Source organism: Melanotaenia boesemani, chromosome 13, assembly GCF_017639745.1.
Source record: "Melanotaenia boesemani isolate fMelBoe1 chromosome 13, fMelBoe1.pri, whole genome shotgun sequence".
Lineage (NCBI taxonomy): Eukaryota > Metazoa > Chordata > Actinopteri > Atheriniformes > Melanotaeniidae > Melanotaenia > Melanotaenia boesemani.
Window position 1 is genome coordinate 30,019,794 of NC_055694.1, and position 23,185 is coordinate 30,042,978.

Consider the following 23,185-nt stretch of genomic DNA (forward strand, 5'->3'; position numbering starts at 1 on the left):
TATCTAGATTATATTTTTGAGGATAATTTCCAGTTGCTAAATTAAATATTGTATCAAGATTACAGACAGAGAAAACTTTGATGGCAGAAGCTACATTTAAAATCAAAGCACAGCATTTTCCCCGTAAAGAATCCTCCTTTAAGCTAGTTTAGCATGAAATGAGTATGACTGTGATAGATACAACTTTCAGTACATGCATGCACCACACAAAACAGTTGTTTGGAGCTCTGAGGTGATGACCTACTTCAGCTAGATTCTGTTTGTTGTTTGCTTTTCTGTAAAGTCCCTCAGTCCACTTTTCTGTCTGAAAACATGGCTTGAATTCCAGGAGGACAGATTGAATCTGCTTTTTACTATCAGGATATAAATGTTCTGTTAATTATGAACGCACACACAACACAACCATTCAGAGAAGCACAAGGAACTGAGCAAAAAGTTATTTAGGAATCTACTAAAAATGAAAGAAAATTGTGTTGACATTAGGAGGAGTAGTGGAAGTGGTTTGTTTTTACCAGAACAGATACAGTACTGGGACATGCTGTCAGTGGGATCAAAGCCCTGCTTCCTGCATCTGTCCTCGGAGCAGGTTTTTACTCAGACAGGAGAGCTCATGTGTACTGGGCACTGCTGGAGCAGACAACGGTTTTAACATGTCAGCCGGCAAAAGTTTCCGATCACATTCCCTGTTACCAGACAACACACAAACTCACCTCAGATCCAATTAACAGTCGTCTTGTGTCGCTGCACCTCCAGTTTGATTACAAGGATTCTAAACAGAGTTCATAAGAACATAAAACACATCATTCAGGAATAACAACTGTCACTGCAGGTCTTTGAATTTCTGATGAATCTTCAGCCAAACGTGTTCTCATGTGTGAGGAATGTCAGTGTTTACAGAAGAGACGGAGAGAGGGTGTGCTCACCGACATGTCGGCCCTCATCAAGCTCGCTCGGGACTGGACGTCTATCAGTTCAGAAGTCAGGGACTCGCTCGACTCATCCATTCCCAGTTTTCATCCCCCAGTGACAGGCCTGGTTCTGTCTCTTCTCCACAGTATTTACAGCACTGGAATCTGTTTATGCCACTCACATGTAAATGTTTAGACTTGATGAACACTGGCCGAGGCGTTACAGTCCAAAGACCAGGGCAGTGTGCACACGTGGGACGAGGTATACTTAATTCAGCATCAATAGGAATTTGGGACTTGTCACAGAAACCAGTTATTGGTTACAGATCATGCACTGAAAAAATAACTTGTTAGTAATAATTTATTTCTAAATCAACTGGATGTATTTGGGTTAGTTATTGTTCAGTCCAACTAGATCTAAAGGGTAAATATAACATATTAACCAGGATCTGACTGGATTTTCTTTATTTAAACTTGTATAACAGGAGGATGAGCTACTTCATCTAACAGGATAGTTACTACTTATTAGAATAGTACAATTACATGAATTAATTGTGTTCCAACAAAACAACATCAGGTTTAATAAGAAGAAACGTTATTTATTTACAGTTGGTGTCAAGTTTGGAAAAGAAAAACAGAGAAACCAGATTTGTTGGAGTAAAAGTTTATTTTCTACCAGAAAAGGAAACTCTGACTTAGAAACTGCTGGAAAACACAACAAGCAGATGGACAAAATCTTCATCACACTGTAAATTATGTCACATCTGGTTGAATTACAGTTTTTTTCTTCACTGTCTGAGTTAGAAAGTTGGAGCCGACTGTTTGAGCCTACATATTACCCGTATTCATCATCAACACATAAATGTTTTTATTTTAGTAAAACTAATCTGTGAAACTCAGACAGCCATCTTGGTAGAAACCTCTGAACATTTGTTCTTAATTTTTACTAGAATCTGACTCGGTCGTCAGAAAAGCTGAAGCATCTGTTCCTGAACACGTGGATACGTTTAACAATGAACCAACATTACGTGTCTAGATTTACAGCTTTCTGATCCCAAAATATTAATTAAAGCTGCTTACAAAGTTAAGTCCTACGAACTGATTACAAAGAAAAATGTTGGGAGGACAAATGTCTCAAAGTAGCCACTCTTTGCCAGAAAGGGAATCTGCTCACTGCTGCCCCCCTGTGTTCTGGAGGTGGAACAGGAAGTTATTTACAAACTAATTTTGTTAAAAATGATGATGTGTTAACATAAATTATTCTAGTAAATTTAAACTTGATGTTTTAATTCTGTTCAATCACAAAACGTGATTTTATTTAATAGAAGCTTGATGTTGGATCATGTGACACGCACCCAGTTTGCTTTGTGTAGAGAAAGGTTTGTTTTTTATGGAATTCTCTGCGGTGCCAAATCCAACTAAACTGATAGCTGGAGTGATCATTCTGCTTATGTAGCAGCTGAACTGGACACAGTGGTGAGAGATAGAGGAGCAATAACATCTGAAGTCTGAGCTCTGCAGTTTTAACTTGGTAAAGCCATTGTCCTGAGAAGACAAGCTATTTATCATTTAGGTGGTCGTTATTTTTAATGAGTCTGTTATCATTCATTTTAGAGCATCCCACCTTTCCTTGACATGGATAGTATTTCTTTTTATATAGGATGTAGGATTTATGTCTCCATCTCCTCTCAGCCTCCCCTGGCTGGGAGCTGTCAGCTGGATGGTTCCTCACGAAGAGCTGAGGTGCCCTTCCCTCCACCACCCAGCTCACTGGGGCCACATGGACTCAAACAGCTCAAACTGTAACTTGCCTTTAAGAAATCAGTCTTTTCCTTTGGCCCAGTCCCAGAAATGTGGTATTTAATGTAGTGTCCTCAACAACCCTGCACTTTTCTCTGTTTTTTTGTTCCCAGGAAGGCAGCATGTGTCTCAAATTATTTTGTTGCTTTATTTTTACACATGCAGATGACATAATAACACTGTTTCAGTTTACCAGATGATTGTATAGGAGTATTTTTGGGTCCTGCTACGTTGCAGCAGTTGGTGACTTTTACTGACATCTGGTGGTAAAGTTGTAGATTGCAGCCAGCTAAACAACACCATCATCAAACACACCAGTCCAGCTAACCCCTGCCCTTCAAAAAATGTAGGAAATCTACATCAGCCACTGAAGATTAAAAAGAGAAATGAAAAAAGGAACTCTTTTTGCAGGTTGGTGAGGGATTTTTGTGAGTTTCTGAGGCAACAATAACCACAGCAGTACAACTGATTTATAGGTCACGTGTAGTGGAATGGTTTCCTCAAGGTGCTGTGAATAACAATTGTAACCTCAGCCAGTCACCTTATGGCTCACATAAAAGCAGCTAGGGTGGTGGCTGCATTACTTGATTTGAGTCCACGACCATTTCCTGCTTTTTATAAACTGCAGATAAATCCTATTGGTTTCCTCCTGCTGTCTCCCTGTATCGGATCTCTGCTGGTGACTAATGCAGTTAGTAGGGGATAAGCACCAAACTTCCTCCACCGCTGTAAATAATAAAGGCCTGATCGGGACACTGGAGGCCTGGGCAGATGCTGGGTTGCTGTGCTAGCAAGACCAAACTGATGATCACTACAGCTCTGATTCAGGCAGGGGGACGCTGATGTGAAACAGTGGTCTCAAGCTTTTGAGGGATCTCAGTTTGACAAGGACTCTCCTCCTGTTGTATTCACAGCCCAATGAGATTTTGGCCATTGATTTCACAACACAATATGTGTTCGAACTCAAACATAATGTATACCTAGTATACCTTGGCTGTCTCCACTCATGACGAACGTACCTCCACCATAGCCCAAGTCTTGGTAACAAAGTGGTTTTATGAATTTGCTGTCCCTGCCCACATATACTCGGACCAGGGCGTCAAAATTTTATTAGCAGCTTTGCAATCTGTACGTGATTGAAATTCTTGTTCGACTCCATACCACCCAGCTGGCAATGGCCAATGTGAACATTTTAATAGGACACTTCACAATTTGCTGCAACCCTTCCTGCGAGACTGGAATTCCTGTTTGCCCAAGGTATTGTATTGTTATAACATCACTCCTCATCAGTCAACAGGAGAATCCCCCTTTCCAATAACCAGTTAACTTTCTTTTGATTGGGCCAGTGAGTGGCTCCAGGTGGCTGCTGAGAAATCATGATCGTCATGGCAAAGATGTGCCACCAACACAAACTAGCACACCTTGATGACCACTGCCATCCTGATTCAGGCTGCTGTTTTGCCCTATTCTCTTTTTGTGGATGACTCAAGACTGTTTTGCTCCTTTTCTGGAGATGGCATAGCTGCCGTTCTCCTGCTTTTCCTTGTTTTGTGGCAAATTGTTCGTTCCCAACGGCCAAAACTGCTCCTTTCTGGACACCTCAGACTTTTGTCTTTGTAAAAAGCATAAACTGATTTAAACTGATTATCCAGTTTGAAAGCTGCTGGCTGGATGTGTGTGGACCTTTGATTGATTCATTTAGTGTCTTTACTTTTATCATTTAAAAGCTGTTTTTATATATCAACCTATATTCTCTTTTGTTGGCCGCTGTGGGCATTACCATTTCGTCTCCCTCACGTATGCTGTGGGCATGCTGGTTTGCACTTAATGGTTTGGGTGGCAGTGTGGTAAGTGTATGTGCATGCTAAATTACAGGTGTGCTGTGGGGTGATTGTTGTGATGCCTCCTTGATTTATTAGTCTACTCCACAACTAGTAAGCCTACACTGCATTTTAACTTGGTTTTTGCTTTTTTATTACTTTAAATCCCATTTTTATTGATATATCTATGCAATAAATATATTTAAATGGAACAACTCTCCTGAATTTGTTTAAAGAACATGAATGCTTTATTATTTTTGTGTGTAGAGATTCAAGTTTTCCTTGGCTAAAAGGACCTTCTGGCTCTAGCTCCTCCCTACTCGTCACTCTTGTAACTGTCAACATTTGAATTGGAGGCCTGCTGAATTCCAAGAGCAAACTATTCTGGCCCTGTTTCTTTATAGTATTATCATGTATGAATGGGATTTTTATCTTATCTTATCTTATCTTATCTTATCTTATCTTATCTTATCTTATCTTATAAGATTTTTATTTTACTTAAGATCTAGAAACTAAATGATCTTCTAAAGTATTATTTTACATGCCAGCAACTGGATATCAACACACCAGCCATTTTGAACACACATTATGGCTGATTCAGCAAAGAAAGAAAGAGAGAGCAGTACAAAGCAAAATATAAAACAAGAGTCAATATCAAACTGACTTTTACTGGCTGGAGAAATGTCAGCGAAGAGACAGGATGGAGATGGATGTTGGGTTAAAGCCCATTTATGCTCCCTTACGTACATAAATAGCAACGTCCTTTTCAAACGATACACTGCCGTTCTTAAACAGTGCTTCCATGTGTATTTTGCCATGGCTGTTAAGTGTTCCTTCACTAGCAGGCAGTGCTAAGTTCAGAGTTCACTCATGCAAGCTGATATGAGTCTCAGACACCATTTGGCAGTGGTAATGCATCGGCATGAAGCTGTTTCCAACCGCCCAACATGCCCTAAACACTCACATACAGTCTTGTTTCAAAAGCTTGTGCAATTTCTACAGTTGTTGTGCTCATCTTTATTCTTCTTCTGCTTTTTTGTTCCCTTCCTGATTCTCTTCTTCTTCTCTGGTTTGTTTCTTTCGCTGGTCACATGTCAACTATTCTGCTCAGCACTGCCCCCATGATTTCTGGTGGCATTGCTTTGTCTTCTGCGTCAAGCGACAGATAGCTGAGTTCCCTGAAAACAGACCAAATTACGAGCATAACAGATGCACAAGATGGACAAAACTGTCCGTCCATCTGTGTATTCGTCTTTTGCATGGGCCTTTAGCCGTCGTTAGGGGGGAATCACTGAAAAAAACTGACAAAGTTTAGTAGTGCTTCTTTTAGGTTAAAATTCTGACACCCCTGGTCAGAATTATGGAATTAAACATGATTTAAAGGTGTCTACAGCGCAGACTGTGAGCACCTTTGGATTACCATAGAAATGAATGTGACACAGAACAGGAATGTGAATAATTTTCTGGGCTTTTCCTAAAATATTTCGCAATTTGTGCCAACAGGAGGTTTAATTTGTGTGTTTTTATACACCCTTTATTCTTTGAAGGATATTGTTATGGTATGACTTGAATGTTGCTGATAAAATAATTTTCAGATATCTCCTGAGTGTTGTGCTGAGCAGCGACTCTTATATCAGTGTATCGGTGCAGTGTATCCGTCCCCCAGTTGGTACATGTGTGTTTTGTACGTGTTCTTCGCTAAATGTTGGGTTATGATGCCTGCTCCCTGAAGCCTTGATCTGGGCCATATGTGGAGCTGACAACAAACTGTAACAGCAGGTGAAAGAATGTGAACTTGGCATCCCTTACTCATTCAGCACACACATTCACACGTGCACACATTTCCACACATCACTGGTACACCAGAAATGACCTGACAGGTTTTGCACAGCAAGATGTTTTCTGCTCTACTACACTTTTGGGTGGCGGTATCAGGATGTCCACTCAGCGCCAGCACTCACTTCCTCATACGCCGCCACAATATGCTGCTATAAGGACCTGAATAGAAAGCATGTTTGCAGTTGCACCATTCTTAGTAGACGATGCTTACTGGGATACGAAGTGGGATACAGTAACAGACTGCTCAACGACATATAAGCAAAGCGCCCTTCATTGAAAGTTATTGCCAGGCAGTCTGGGGTAATACATCACAGATTTGTGAGGACAATGCAACGAAGCCAAATCCAAGTACAGATGCATCATAGTTGCACAGTGAGCATTTTGTTACAAATAATGTTGTCATCAATTTTCATCTTTTGTTTAAACATATTAGTCTTTTGGACAAGATAGGTCATATTTCAGCAGGTTGATAAATTCTCTCCCCTCTCCTCTTCACAGAATGTGCACTTAATTAATTACACAACCTTTAATTGGACAGATTATTCCTAATGGTGGTACAGTGCTAAATGTACAAACTCTGAGAGGGCTCACAAGTAATTATTTTAATGCCACTTTCTTGGCTAGCTGCAATCAGTATATTTCAAATAATTGGTATTTTTCACAGGGTAAGATACAGGTACTCTAAATTAGACAAATTACATTTACATTTGTGTGCTGCATTTTTTAGCTTATCCACTGCATCATTTTCATGTGCTGAGGCTGTACAGTGTTAAGGGGCGTATGATCACCCCTTGATATTTTACGATATCTGGCAGTATTACCTCCTGTTTAATTACCTCAGTAATGTGCATTGATGTACATGATGGATTTTTACGGAAGCTCACTTCTTAACTATCGGATGCGGCGACATGAATGATCATCGCTGCTGAAGTAGTCTTCTAAGATGAATGAATAATTGTGATAGAGGAAGCAGGATACAATTAGCAAATGCATGTGTGGTTGAATAAAGAAGCAAACATGAACACAAAGCCACTAACATGCTGCTTTCGCATTTCATTTGTGGATGTTAACTTGTTGTCTTTAGAAGAAAAAAAGCTTTCTATAATCATTTACCTAAAGAGCAGATGAAATCACTAGGCAAACAATGTTAATTTACCCCTGTGAGCATCCTTACACTACACTGCTGTGGAGGTGGAACGATTCAGAAAGGGAAAAAGGAGAATGATAGCACTGTTAAAACTTCACAGCTTGACTCAGAGATAAGGAGAGCGTGCTTGAACTAATGGCTGAGGCCTGGTTTGCGGGTGCCGAGGCCTCACAGTCATATAATTCAAAGCATGTATGTCAGCCTTGTGCTCATTACCATGACTGATCATACTGTCTACCAGTATCCTGCCCGCCTGGCACCCAGGACCTGCAGGTGGTACTTTATCTAATATCCATGTCAATTTTTCACAGAAATTTTTTTGCCGCTAAGCAGTCTGAAATCACAGCTTGGCAACATAAAAAAGAGCAAAAACAAAGTGTTTAAATGAATGGTTGAAAAGCTGCATGCAGTTTCTGTCCAAGGTGAAAAGAAACATGAACGACATGCATCTGAACTGTGCTACGTCAGTCTGAGTTTAATAATTATAATACAACAAAAATAAATAAATTAGTTATAATGCATGTTTTTGTAGTGAGTGGCCAAATGTCACTGATTTCATATATCTAAGAGCTAAAATGGCTTGAAAATTGTGCGTCACGGCCATCATGCCTCCCTCTCCATCATCGATGGCTCTTTTTTTGTTTTGTTTTGCTCTCCTCTCTGTCTCTTGTCCTCCTCTTTTATTGCTTTGTACAGCAAAGCACCATTACTGATCCCTTCCAAAGCACAAACTAAAAATCTATCCCGTTGTCATTTGCTGCACCGTGCCATCTATCATCAGGGGTGCTTGGCAGCGTCTCCATACGAGAGAGGAGGTGCTGGAACAGGAGGCAGAGTCAAGGACTTTCACGCGCAACAAAAAACTTGTCACAATTATTTATGGCTCTTGCTGGGACACATAATAGGACACATCAAACTGCTGTTTTTTTGTGTGATGAGCGCCCTCACATCGCTGGCTCCCTTGTCGAAGTGGGTCACAGGCATCTCTTGCCTTACACATACAATTTCCAAGACAATGGCGGAGCACTTGGGGAAGTGACAGTGACAAATACTGGAGCCCCCACGGAAAGCTGGGCAGGCTGTTACATGAGTGATTGCGCCAATAATCATGCGGAGTCGTCACGTGTCTGTGGAACAGGAGGGAGATGGGCAGCAGGGGTGGCAGGGGGTGGGAAGAGACAGAGAGGGAGTGTATGAGTCTGTGTGAATAGGACAGGGAGGAGCTGTGGGGAGGGGGGTGGGCTGCAGGCCTGTGTAGAGAAGTGGCTAACAGGTCCTGGCAAATCATTTTTTATTTCCTTATCATCCATCTCCCACTTCCTCCTCTCAGATGAGTTGCTGCTAAATGACTGTCACTTTGGACGGCGCTGTGATATGTTCTGCTGTAGCACCCGTAATTGGGAAGGGGTCACCAGCGCCTGTTTCTCTGTGTGACCTTTCTTAAACTCGGCCGCCCAGGGAATTGGACAGAGCCTCAGATTAAATTACTTCTCCAGCGCCTCGGCCCTTCACCTTAAGTGCTGGCACTTGGCTCCAGTTCATGGGAAAGAAGCTCCTTGTTCTCGCTTCAGCACTTCAGGCACCAAGCACAGACTTGCCCAGTTTGCCAGCCTGAGCTAACAGGGAAGACATCATTGGCCTGTGCTGCACATACAACTGTTTCAAAAACAATCTCTCTCTCTCTCTCTCTCCCTCTCTCTCTCTCTCTATATATATGTGTGTGTGTGTGTATATATATATATATATATATATATATAGATAGATAGACAAATAGAGAAAAAGAGAGAGAAAGAGAGAGAGAGAAAACATGAATATAAAATTTTAAGCTTCTATACATTTTTTTTTATATGTACATACAACACAATGCCAAGGAGGAATGATCTTAGAGAAGCAGCTGATACTGTCCATCAGTCTGGGAAGGGTTATAACGTCATTTCTAAACTATCTTGAGTCCATCATTGTACAGAGAGGAAGGTTATTCACAAGAGGAAAACATTTCAGACAGTTGCCTGTCTTCCCAGGAGTGGACGTCCCAGTGAATCCAGTCCAAGGTCAGACCATGGAGAAACCCAAGAGCTACATCTTAGACTCTCCAGAACATGTTAAATTTTGAAGTTCATGATGGTCCAGTTAGAAACAGATTGAACCAGCATGGCTTGTTTGAAAGGGTTGTAGGAGAAAGCCCCTTCTCTCTAAAAACAACATGGCAGCAGGGCTTAGGCTGGTAAAGCTGCATCTGAACAAAGACAACAAGACTTCTGGAACATTGTCCTTTAGACAGACCAAACCAAAGCAGGAAAAAAAACAGCAAATCAGCACAAACATCTCATAACAATGTTCAGCACGGTGGTGGACGGATGAGGATCTGGACACCTAGCAGTCAATAGGTGTGTCCCAATTCAGGGTCTGCACACTTCGAAGTGCAGATTCCTTGGCTACATTCATCATCGTGGTGCACCAAGTACCGCCCCAATTCAGAGAATTCAAAGGAGCCTCCGAATCCACCCCAGTGTTCCCAACTTAGCAACTCTGTCGCTAAATTTAGCAACTTTTCAGACCCCTCTAGTGACTTTTTTTCACAAAAGCAACTAGCGACAAATCTAGCAATTTTTTCTGGTAGTAATTGACACTTTTGGAGACTGACGTGAATGAATGTAGTTTAGTTTTTTCAATGGGGAGTCGGTGCTGAACAGGCCCTTCCCCTCCAAAAGCACTCAGAAGACACTTGGTACTCATGTAGCAGCATCACAAAGCTCTCAGCTGCAGTCAGAGCAGGAGATGATCACCTGTTTCAAAACCAGGCTGAAAATTAAACGTGCAAAGCTGCTGCTGGCTGATCCCGCGCTGGCTTACAGTCAGACAGTAATGTCTATTAATGATGAGTGCGGAGGAAAACATGTAAAATTTTAGAAATTTAGCAAACTCCTAATTAAAGAAAAACTACTAAGCCTAATAAAATTGAACTTAAAAACAAACATTAAGCGAAGAATTTATTTTTATTTTATTATCAATAATTTGTGTGTGTGTGTGTGTGTGTGTGTGTGAGATCAAAACATTTTTAGGTTGAGTTTTCATCAATTTTTACCTTTCCCCTGACATTCCTCTTCATGGCAGCTTCCATTCCAACTAAATGTAGCAGATTTATTATGCTAATTAGGCGATGACGTCATTTAGCGACTTCTAGTGACTTTTAGGACAGCCAATGGCCACTTTTCTTACTGAGGAGTTGGCAGCAGTGATCCCCCCTACAAATCCACACTTTGTTTGGCCTCAAACTAAGGCTGCTGGTGATGCATCCTTTGCAGCCTCTTTCCTCCCAGAATTCATTGCTCACAAGGCGGTGGCAAATGAGCAACCAAGCTCATAAGAGTACATTTCAAAGGTCAGTGGACTTGTTTAACTACTCTTAAGTAGAAATGTTACAAAACCAATTACATTAAAAACATGTTGCTATGGTAAATTCTTGTTGGCTAGGTAGGTTGTCCCATTTCACGAACGTTAAGCAGACTTCGAAGTGTGTAGACTACAGAGGACACTGAGTAGTCTGCATACAGCAAGTGTACAGACCCTGAATTGGGACACAGCTATTGAGTGGACCATGAACGCCTCTGGATACAAGAGTACTGGGGCAGTTTGCTCAGGGGACGACAGTGGTTCGTTTAGTTTAGTTTAGTTAGTTTTTATTAAATAAATAATGACTCAATGTGAGTTGTTTTAAGACTATTATTTTTTATTACGTCTGGATACCTAAAACCTTAGAACAGATACTTTGTATTTGATATGGTTGTACTCAACTACACCCCTAAATCTTCATTGTTTCTACAGATAAACTTGGACTGTCGCAGCCACTGCATTTAGTTTCTGTTTGGGCATCCTTTTCAGACCAGATGATTTAGGATGATGATTAGCAAGATATAGTAATTACCAAGTTTCTTCATCAGTATTGGTTTCTTCTTTTGGAAAACAATGATGAATGGTTAGATGCAAAATCATCATCTCACTGTCAACAACATACCCCCACCCACTCCCTCCCATCAGCACTTCAAAATGGCACATTGACCTGACGCAGCACTGTGAGGAGAGCGGCAACTATTCACCGCTCTGTTAGAAATGATATAATGAGACGCCGCGCTCTGAAAGACTGACAGAAGAAAAAAAACAGCACTCAATTGTTCTCCAAATATTGTGGGGACGTCTAAATAAAAATGTCACATTTTGGTTCACTATCATGCAAATTAATGACATATCTAGCTGTAAAATATACATTATGTGAAATCAAATCATCTCAGAGGACATAAAAATGCTCTGATCAAGTGTTCGTCCTCCCCTTTGAGGACCTTCAACAGTTCTGCTTCCTCCTAAATTACTTTGGGTGTCAACAGACAGCAATCTGCAATGAGAGCATGTTTTCCCACCTAATGACAACTGATAGCTGGTGTCAGACAGGTTATGCTTTTCAATTTGTGTCTGGCAATAATAACAATTACAGCACATGCAAGTCCTCATTACCTTACAGTATGAATTCATTTTGCTGTGCATATTTTCCAACACACTGATGTCCATGCCCATCATGTGAGGCGGGCAACAGATGGAACAACACAGAGTGAAAAACTTTGTCATAGTTGACCTTTGACTTTAAAGGTCCCATATTATACACTTTATTCCCAATCTGAGACCATTCATTAATATCTAAATGAAATATTTCCGCCATGGTATGGACAAATCGACCCTCAGTTTGAGTGCAGCGGCTTCTCTTCACCTCCCTCTTTTTAGCAGCTTCAGAAATGTGCCGTTTATGGTGGGCGGAACCCTGGTGGAGCAGCTCAGCTGTTGGCTCCGCCCATCGCATCGCCCGTCATGAGGTGATTGACAGGTTAATATATTTTCAAGCTATCAGACTAATAAGGCCGAAACGATAAAATAACTGCCAGCTCTTACCTCTCCAGCTGTGTCACGGACAGTTGGTATTGAACCTGGCTTCAGCTTCAAACGGTTGGCGAAGCCTGCTTTCCATGCCCCCATGTTGTGGAAACAGTCCTCTTTGAAATGCTGGCCACAGACATGCAAAACCTTTGGAAGTTTTCCGGGTACATTTCCTCCAAAAATAAAATTAATCCACTCAGTCCTCGTGGGTTCAGTGGATGGAAGTAAAAAAACGTTTTCGTGTTCATTTATGCAGCCACAAACAGAACAGTGCTTCTGTCGCTTAGCCATGTCCGCTAACGAGGGTTGCCGAAGAGGGAAAAACACTGGGCGCTAGGTGATTTTTAGAGGGCGGGCTTTGAGAGCCGGTAGACGGGTCCATCGCTCTGTGGGGAGTGGTTATTGTCCCTTATGACGTCATAACGTACACGCTTTCAAACAAGCTCATTTCAGCGCTTACTTCCCTAGAGGTGGAGCAGGGGGGAGAGAGAGCGCCTGAAAGAGTTTCACACTTACGGGTCTCCTACACATGCGGGGGGACCAGTATGACTGTTCCAAAACCATTAAAAAGTGAATTTTGCATAATATGGGACCTTTAAGAAAAATTACTCCAGCAAAGACTGCGTCATCCCTGTTCATGCAAGCAAACTTTACCATAAAAGCTCATTGGTTGGATTAAATCAAGCTAGACTTTGAGGAGCAAATTCCCTCTACTTTCCACAGATTTTCAGTTCCTTGAATTTTGATTAATTGAATGTTTGGTGTTAATTCTGCTTGTTACCGACAGCATCATTACAAAGGTACTAACATGCTAAACTTCGTAACAAGGGAGGAAAATGAATCCCACTTCCTGCTCCCGCCTTTCATTGGGAATGTGTAGCAGCATTCCAGCAGGGCTTTAGTCCCCAGCCTAGTCCACAAATGTCCACATTTCATTAGGACATTGATGTCAAGACAACATGTCCCTGAAAAAGACTCCAGATTAAATTAATTGAACTTTTATGTTTAAATAAAATCCAATAGAAAAATAGTCATGATAAATCCATTTACCACAGAGACTGCCTCTGTTTTTGTCATGTTCTTTAGTTTTTTTTGTGGTTTCTGTTTTCAACATATTTAGCAGGTTGATGATGTTCTGGATGTGTAATTTGTTTTTATCTCTCAGCAGATCGTTATTGTTTCTCTAGTAGAGCCATGTTGAAAAGTGCACATGGTATCTGTGCCAGTATTATTTAAAAGACTTACCTTACTGTGGTTTTCCACCTCCCTGATACTTGAACTATTATTCTTATTATATGATATTGTAAACATGTGGACCAGTTTTAAAAGTGGGATATTCTGTGCTGAACATCCATTCATGTGAAAAAGAAAAATACACATATAACAGCACATCTGTAAACAGTAAAAGATGGTGGAGCTGAGGGTCATTGCTTCTGTCACTGAGCTGCAGTCTCTCATTTTCTCTCCCAGGCATCCATCCCTACAAGTCGCTGGCCTCCGTCTGGAGAAGCCTGTACGGATATAGCAGGCAGACATGTCTGCTTCCCACTCAGCACTCCATCATACATGACCTGTCCACTCTGAGAGGCTGTCTTCCCTGCACCGTCCACCCTCTCTGCAGATGAACTAACCTCTTCATTCATTTTCCACTTTTCATCTATCTGAAAATTTCCAATCTGAGTTCCGGCATGTTTACAGTGTTCATACCAAAACAAAGTTAGGAGAGTGGCTTAACAAGCAATTACACCAAAATTAAAAACATTCATCTGAAAATGGTCCACAAATACATAGACTGGACTGAAAAAACAGCAAATATCTAAAAATCATATTTAAGGAGAGTGGAGTTTGTTGGGATGGATCATAAACTGGGCATTCAGCATGGGAGGCAGCTAACTATAATTCAAATATCCCTTCCTCCACCTTTCCAGGTGTTTGTCAGTAAATCAGCACCTCCAAACATCGTTTGCAAAGACATCAAATTTTGACATGGTGATGGGTATATGACCTCAGCTGTCAACAAAATCACACAACGAGATGCAGCAAGATGTTTAACATCCACATCATCAAAAAGCATCTCTGCAGGGAAATGAAGAAGAACATGGAGACCTGGAAAAATGACAATGATTCACTTTTACCTTCAATATACCAGAACTCAGTACTTCACTAAACTTAATGATACTTAATTTATGTCTGAAGGGATATCATATTGTTACAGCATAAATGATTGAGGAAAAATAACCAAATTAATCATTAAATAATTTTGAAACAAAGGGTGTGAAAGGTTGGACCCTTCTCACCTGCATGGGTTGCCACCCTAGACTGTATGAAAGATGGACGGAGCCTCCGTGACGTCACCCGTAGGTTTCTGAAGAGCAAAAGTGAAGCTCGTTGGGCGTTCCCACCGTTGCTGTCTTGGCAGCATCACACGTGTCGTTGGTCCCAGAAAATCCAAAATGGGCAAAGAGTTAGAGCTGAGAAGGGGACTGTGAAGGTGGGGGTAGATGATTGACAACTATCAAACTCCGAGCTGCCTGTAGCTAAGAGCTAACCGAGCTAACCCCGAGCAACGGTAGCTAACCAGCTAATGGAGGTAGGGACTAAAGCTAAGACACGCTGTTAGCCGGCTAAAAAAAACGCGTTTGTGCTACACTCTCCCTTCTTTCTGTGGATACTGAATACCTTTCAATCAAAAGGACACGTCCCTAATTATGTAGAATTTCAAGATTAAATGACATCCAAATGAATGAGTTAGAAAAAATTCACCCCCTCACAATTGTCTTGAAGGTAAACTTGACCTATTAATCCTAAAATGGATTTTTGTACCAGGTTTATTTCTGCTGTGAAGATGGCCTTTTTAACATGGAACTCTATCGGGATTTGCTCTGTTTTGGAGCCAGCCCCTAGCGGATGAGTAGTGAACGGCAATTTTTTGCACTTCCACATAGGCTTCACATTTTACAGACGGAGGTTGCCACTTGGTTGCCACCCTGGTTGCACACTGGAAGGTGAGGGATCATAACCAGTTTTTAGCAAATTTATGCTAGTCAGTAGATATTTATGCTAGCTCGCTAACAGCAGCAGATTTTTAACAGACCAACAAACATCTTACGACTTTTAGCAGAACATTTTCAAATAAGTTTGATTCAATTCAGCTTTATTTATACAGCACCAATTCACAGCAAAGTCATCCCAAGACATTTTTGAAGATTCAGTCCAATTCACTGTAGTCCTCTTATAATCTAAATAAAACAAATCTATTCTCTGATCCACATTAGTCCAATAATAACTGTATTCATATAAACCAGTTTAGAAAAATAATGACCTAGCTAAGGAAAGCAATGGATTGGATCAAATCTTCTCTTTGATTCAATCCTCCATCCTGCACGAGAAGACAGTGGAAAGGAAAACCGCCATCAGAACCAGAACCCAGAAGGAAAGCATCCATCAGAACCAGGAAGGAAAACCTCCATCACAGCCAGAGCCAGACTACTTTGTTAGACTGCCTTTATCTCTGATTCCAGCAGCATTCTCTCTGGCATCATCTCCATAACCTGCATCCAGTGTTGCATTCATTTTTCTCCAAGATATTGTATTGATGACGGGAGACTCTGACCTCCGCTCAAACCCTTTTTCAGCACATCCTAAATAATCTCAATGGGGTTCAGGTCTGGACTTTGTGGTGGCCAGTCCATGTGTGAAAATGATGTCTCCTGCTCCTTAAAAACAGTCTTCCACAAGCTGAGCCCCATGAATCCAGGCATTGTCATATTGGATTATAGCCATGCCATCAGGGTAGGAAAAATCCATGAATTGAATAACCTGCTCATTCAGTATATTCAGGTATCTGCTGTCCTCATTCTTTGGGCACATAATGTTGCTGAACCTAGACCGGAACCTAGACCTGACCAACTGTAGCAACCACATATCATAGACTTCCCACACAAGCTTGTAGTAGGCACTAGACATGATGGTTGCATCACTTTATCTTCTTCTCTTCTTACCCTGATGCTCCCATTACTCTGGAACAGGGTAAATCTGGACTCTTCCGACCCCATGGCCTTCTTCCATTGCTCCAGAGTCCAGTCTTTATGCTCCATAGCAAATTCAATCTCACTGATTAGTGGTTTCTTATGGCCACACAGCTGTTCAGTCCCAATCCCTTAAGTTCCCTTCACATTGTTCATGTGGAAACGTTCTTACTTTCACTATTAAACACAGCCCTGAGTTCTTGTGTTTTTCTTCGGTTTGATTTCACCAAACGTTTAAATGATCACCCATCACCTTCATTTAGCATGTTTTTCTGACCACATTTCTTCCTGGAAGACGATGGTTCCCAACTATCCTTTCAGAGTTTGTGCTATTTATTTATTCAGTGTTGGACAATTCTTAACCCAGTTTTAGTAGTTTCTTTGTAGTTAGGGTAGGTAGTAGGGTAGATAGTGATGGTCACCAGTCGATTGCAGGACCAGCACAGACACAAACAACCACTTATTCGTAGGGAGAATTTATAGTGACCAGTTATCTCAACATTCATGTCTTTGGGCTGTGGGAGGAAGCCAGGGTACCTGGAGAGAACCCACATGTACATGAAGAGAACATGCAAACTCCACACAGGAAGGGCTGGTTTGAACTCCTAGATTTTAATTCTGCAACCATTAACAGAATGAAAACACCAATTTATTGGTATCAGTACTCTTATCAATATACCAGGTTCAAATTTGTGACTTTAGAAGTAAAAATTTAGAAGTTATCATTACATCAGTGTCCGATGCATTTGTTTCTTTACAGGACATGATCAGATCATTCTCTTGTTTGATATTAACAGGGAGGGAGGAAAAATTAAAGGTTAATTTGTGATTATTTATTAAGTGTTATATGAATGACTGGCAGCCTTCTGCAGAGAAACCAAACCATGTCAGTATGTAGCATGCTCAGAAGTAGTTTGTGTCATCGTGATCAAAGGTTTGCATCAGTTGGTGCAACAGGTCCTCAAAGGTCCATATTCTTCTAAATCCTCACTAGTATACTTTTCTAAGATAAATGTTTTGGGGGCATTAGTCTCAGGGAGTTAGCTACTTCTGAAGCCGTATTAAATGATTTAAGTGGTCAGTGTTCCAGGGAGTTTCAGGGATTTAACATATTCCTCAAACATCTTCTTTAATTCCTGATGACATCTTCTTGCGGAGGGATTGCATTGCAGTGGCATCCGTATGTGTCTGCTCCTTTTAAACGCCACCCATGTGTGGCCACAGCCCCACTTGACAATGACGCAGAGTGATGCTCCCTCAAAAGCAGAGAGAGAGGGGGGATGTGTGATGAATCACGTCCCACGGAGGGAAAATGTGTTAAATAGAACTTGGACACTGCAGCATGATAATTTTCTATCACAGCAGCCTATAAGTATCTGACAAGCCTTATGCTGACTCAGCAGTCTGTTACAAAATGGCAGGCGTGCCCTTTTATCTCGGTACATGTTTCACGGCAATTGGACAATCAGCCACTGCAGTGAAAATCCATAGTATTGATCGGCCTGTATCTTCTCTATAATTCTCCTGCAGGAAATCCCTGATGACAAATTATATCTGCACCAGTTTTTGATTGGTGCTTTGATGTAAGCGATCTCCAAGGGCAGAGCGAGAAACTGGTAGAGGCTTTATTAACTGAGTCTAACCTGGCTCTTCCTTGTCTCCCATCTGCCCGGAGTCAGACCTTCTGTCAGTGAGGCTGCAGGCAGCCAGTCAGAACCGCCTCAGTGACTCGGATTTTACAGCTGTACATTCAGGCCACCCAGCATCATCATCCAGAGAAATGCAGGCTGTGAAGGTGACTGTCTGCTTCCTTTGTCTAGACTTTAAGAGTACAAACACACACATGCCAATACAAGCGTGACACAATAAATCTTGCATCACATATCACACAACTTTTTGGTGTTTATTTCTAGATCAGAGGAAAGTCATTGCTGTATTTCATTACAGTTTACAACATGTATACTGCGTTTTTACAAGTCAATCCTGGTACAGTCGCTGCCTTTTATCAGGGCTTTGTAAATTGTGCTGCAGTGTTAAGTTTCAATTTACAGTCAATGTAAGCAGCCACTTCATTCATGCAGCTCCTGTTCCCATAACGATGCTGCTACAGTGGAGCTAGCCATCTCCTCCAATCTGCTGGGCAGAAATGTAAATTAATCCTGATAGTGTTTTCTATTGATTCTCAACACACACACAAACACACACACAAACACTCTGCCTTCAGCACTTGATCTGTATAACGAGCCTTATCATCATGCTCTATATTCCACTGCCTTATTCTCCCACTCAGTTGATAACCCTGACCACAATGCTCTGCTAAACACACTGGAGAGCCGACATCAAGAGTCCCTTCTAATCCTCCCGGGGTGCTCAGCCGACATCAAAATTGGCGAAAAACTTTTCCGAAATCCACTGTCATAAATCCGATGATTTTTGAAAAGGGGAAGAGCAGAGAGAAAGCCCTTTATTGGAGAGTAGAGTGTGTGTGAGGGGAGTGGATAATGTTGGCCATAATCCAGCCTCTGACAGAGGAGGCGGGCGAGCCAGCATCGTTTAAAGTGAGCCATGTGCTCGCTCCCTTCACTCAGACATATACTACAGCAAAGCAACCTTTTACCAGCCAGTCAAAGAAGGATAATCTTTCCCCTCGTAGCACAATGCAGGAGATTACATGGAAACATGTCAGTCTGCACAGGATTTGCTAGACACTAGATCTCTTGTCCCTATCGATTTGCAGGCTGCTCATTCATGTTTTCACACGGGTCTCACAGCCAGAGAGGCCAAAAGCATATGGTCCTCTTCCTCCTGTTCTCCTACCCTCTCTCTGTAGCTGGGTGCTTCAACATACATGATCTCAGCAGTGTCAGTGCACCAGCTGCTCCCTGTAAATGTGTTTTGTAATCACAGGACAAGTTAACCCCGACACCGCAGACTGCAGATGTAATCCCTGGTGCTATTCTGTCTCTGTTGATTTGCTTTGGCACAAGCGCAATCATAGTCCTCTTTTTAAGGGGTTACGCTTTTCCCTAAAGCTTTGCATTATTAATTTATTATTATATTGCACACCCTAATACAAACAATAGAGGCTGGCTGTTTACACACTGCTGGACTCAGGTGGTCAGGACTTTGACAAACAGGATGCTGTATTTTGTCATAATGCATCATGAAAAAAGGGAAGAGAAGAGCAGTTAACACTTATAAAAACAGCTGAATGCTGTCGTGAATAACAGAATTAAAATAAATGAAAATAAATTTGCAGTGAATGACTTAAGTCCAGGCATGCAACTAATAGTGCTGATGAGCTTCATCTATCACTGAAATCCTCAGATATTGAGCAGGTTCATGAGGTTAAGCTGCTTGATGTCACACTTGATGGGCAGCTGAAATGGGAGAAACACAGTGGGACTATTGTTCAGAGAGTGGGTCATAGGATATCCTGTATTAGAAAATGTTCCACTTTTTTCACCACTGCCACTATATTGTGTTCCAAATTATTCTGTATAAGCTGTTCATGTTAATTTCTCCTAAATAATTCTGTAAACAACTCTCTCATTACTGAGCCATGGATCGTTTCTGCCTGGTTCTCAATCAGGAGGCCAGAATTTCTTCCATTAAATTACTGTTTGGAGGTCTGCTGCCCATCAGATACCTGCTGCTGCTGATCAGTGGCTTTTTTAACAGCTGATCTCTGAATGCAAAGCATTTTGCTCACAGACTTTTCTTGGTCTGCCTTTATCTGAGCCAGCCGGTTCACTCTCAGAATCACACACTAAGCTTTAAACAGTACAATGATCTCATATATGTTTTCCTGAAATGTCCAGTGTTTTCATTCCTTTCTCAAGACGCTGAAATTTTTTCATGTGCAGAAAGATCCTTCTTTTTCTCCAGACTGCATGGAAACTGGGACTGTCTTAATAATGTAAAACAATCTCTTTCAGTAGTTTGCCTTTAATGAAACTCACCTGGAAACTAAAGATCAGGGGCCAGAATAGAGTGCCATTTTAGTACCAAGTGCTGAGAAATTGTGGAATTTAGTCCTACTCTCAAACTTAAAGGGACAATAAGTGGAAATTCATCATTTCTGGATTGAAGGAATTAATGGCTATGTTAAAGGCTAAATAAGTTTTTTTTTTTTTTTTTTTTTTTTTTTTTACTGTAAAAATATTACAGGGGTTAAGGAAGCTTCCCTATGAATAATCTATCTCTCTACATTAGTAATGTTTTTGTCAAGTTTTTTTCCTTTGAAAGTGAGAGTTAAGTGATGGAATAACTTCGGTGCACTGTGTAGCTCTTTCCTACTTCGTGGTTGCTTAACCAATCATATGCAACTCCCCAAGGTTGCTAAACAACAGCAGCATTTGGTATTTTATGTCGGCAAAAGAGAGTCCTACATTGAGTCTTACACGCTCTCGATGTTTTTCTCTTTCGACTGCAGTTTTGATTTGAAACACTAGGTGTCATTGTCACTTATTTCGCTTTTAAGAAATAGAGGCGTAATTTCATCTGGAGCATAGCATGACATCACACACCATCTCTCTGTGTTGATCTCCAGCCCTGTTTTTACCAGCTGGTCTGGTCGTTCGTTCACATACATTCATGTGAATTGCCACCTCCTCCCTTCCTTTAAAAGGCTTCAGCCAGTGAGCAGTGGCAGTATATATTTTCAAAGCAAAATGACAGAGAGCGGAACGAAATATTGACCAGAAGATGACCAGGAACCGACATTACCTCCAAAAGAAAATGCTTGTTGGCGAAGAAGTTGTTGGTTAGAGAAAGGGACATAATCCAGATTAACATTGGGCTTGTATTTTCTAAGTAGAAAGCACTGTGAGAGCTAAAGAAGCTACAGTTTGACTTGAAGCTAGCTCTTCAGTTTGTTTCACAAAATGGTGATTGTTTTGCTCAGCGTGTTTGCACTTTTATTTGCAAACAAGGCTAGTGGGGGAAGTGGTCGAGGAAGGTGTGGCTTATTACACGTTTTGTTTTGATCTACAGGCAGCGCACAGCAACAAACCTTTTGGTGAAATGATTTAGCTTATTACCCCTTTAAGAAATAAAGCTATTTACCAACTTTCTCAAGTCTAAGAATCACTCCTACTCCAACAAATTTTTAAGAGACCTCCACAGGTGTCCTAAGGGGTTAGGAGTTGCCTGTAGAGCAGAGCTATTCAAGTCGACCATAATCCAGTAGGTTTTCCACGTCTCTCTGTTCTAACTCACCTGACTCAAATTAATGAGTTATTACACAGAACTTTATGGGCCGTTAGATTTCGTTTCATTGAGTCAGGTGAGTTAGAGCAGAAGGCTTGAGATGCATTTAGTTAGTTTTCTATATTCCTACCATACATTTCTTTTATCATGGCTTGTAAGCATTTTGCTAAATTTCCCTGTTGTGTCCTTTCCTTGATCGACTAAATCTACAAGTAGGAGTATCGCCTCCTTTTTCCAGTTTGGTTTTCTTTCTAATTCCATGTTGGTTTCAGCTATGTGGACTGTGACTGCTGTAGGAACAGAATAGGTAAATTCACGGCACACCAGTTTCAAGTTAGTCGCCTAATTAATGATTTGGAAAGGAAAGGCAAATTTATTTGTAACAAATTTAAGCAACTAACAATACAAAGTGTTTTACATGAATAATAAATGACCAATACTCCTTGATTCCAAAAGAAAAGGAGCACCTGACCTTTTAAATCCAGCATGATATGGTCAAAATATTGGGCCAATGGAAGAAACTGGGACTGGATCACGATCTGCTATTGTCTCTGGAAGTTATAGCTGCTTGTTTGTCGTGAAAATTGCAGATGAACCAGAAAACATGGAAACTGCATGTGAACAAACTGAGTTTATCAGGAAGGAAGCCATGCCATTTAACATAATACAAACTATGTTGCAGGAATGAACTCTGTGGACGCCAGAACATCGTCCGTGAGCTTCTTGGTCCTGAATGAAAAAGCCCTCCAGAATTTATGTAACATTGAAGAAGATGGACGAAGGCCCACTGCATGAGTCCAGTGGACTCACGATGCCACTTTTAAGGAGCAGAAAACAAAAAGTCCTCGCTCATGCGTTTCTTAGTGATCAATATGCTAACTCGAGGAATGCTAAAATGTAGGCAGATGCTTGACAAAGATGGATAGATTTGCACCGTCCGTGAAATGTCACTGATTCAGTGGAGGATGTCACCTCAGGATCACTCGGCTGTGTGATAAGCCTGACACATCAGCTCGGGGTGGAAAGTGGCGTGGCGCCACTCTCTCTCTCTCCCTGTCAGAGCAGACGGATGACAGCGACCACCGCTGCTGCAGGTCCGGTGGGACCCAGGTAAAAATGAACACAATTAAAAAAATGGATGGGTTGCAATCTGTGGAGAAAAGTCAATGTGTGAGGTTTCGGGTGGTTAGCGACGGACCGGTCACAGAAAAACAAAATCATTAATTTCAGGAGAGGGCTGTCAATCTGGATTGAAAATAACTCTGAAACGAAGTTTACTTAGTCTTGTTTTATTTGCAGAATATGATTAAAGTTTGTTTTGTTCAGTTTCCAAACATGCTACGATAAGTCCACATTCGGACTCACATACATCACTTTCATCTTCAGCCCATCAGACTCCTTGATTTCTCTGATAATGGGAACAAAGCTCTGTCATTTTCCATAAATAATGTAACTGCCAAAGGGAATGAAGCCATAAAGTGGGCAATAAAGGTTTTAATTCTACTGCCT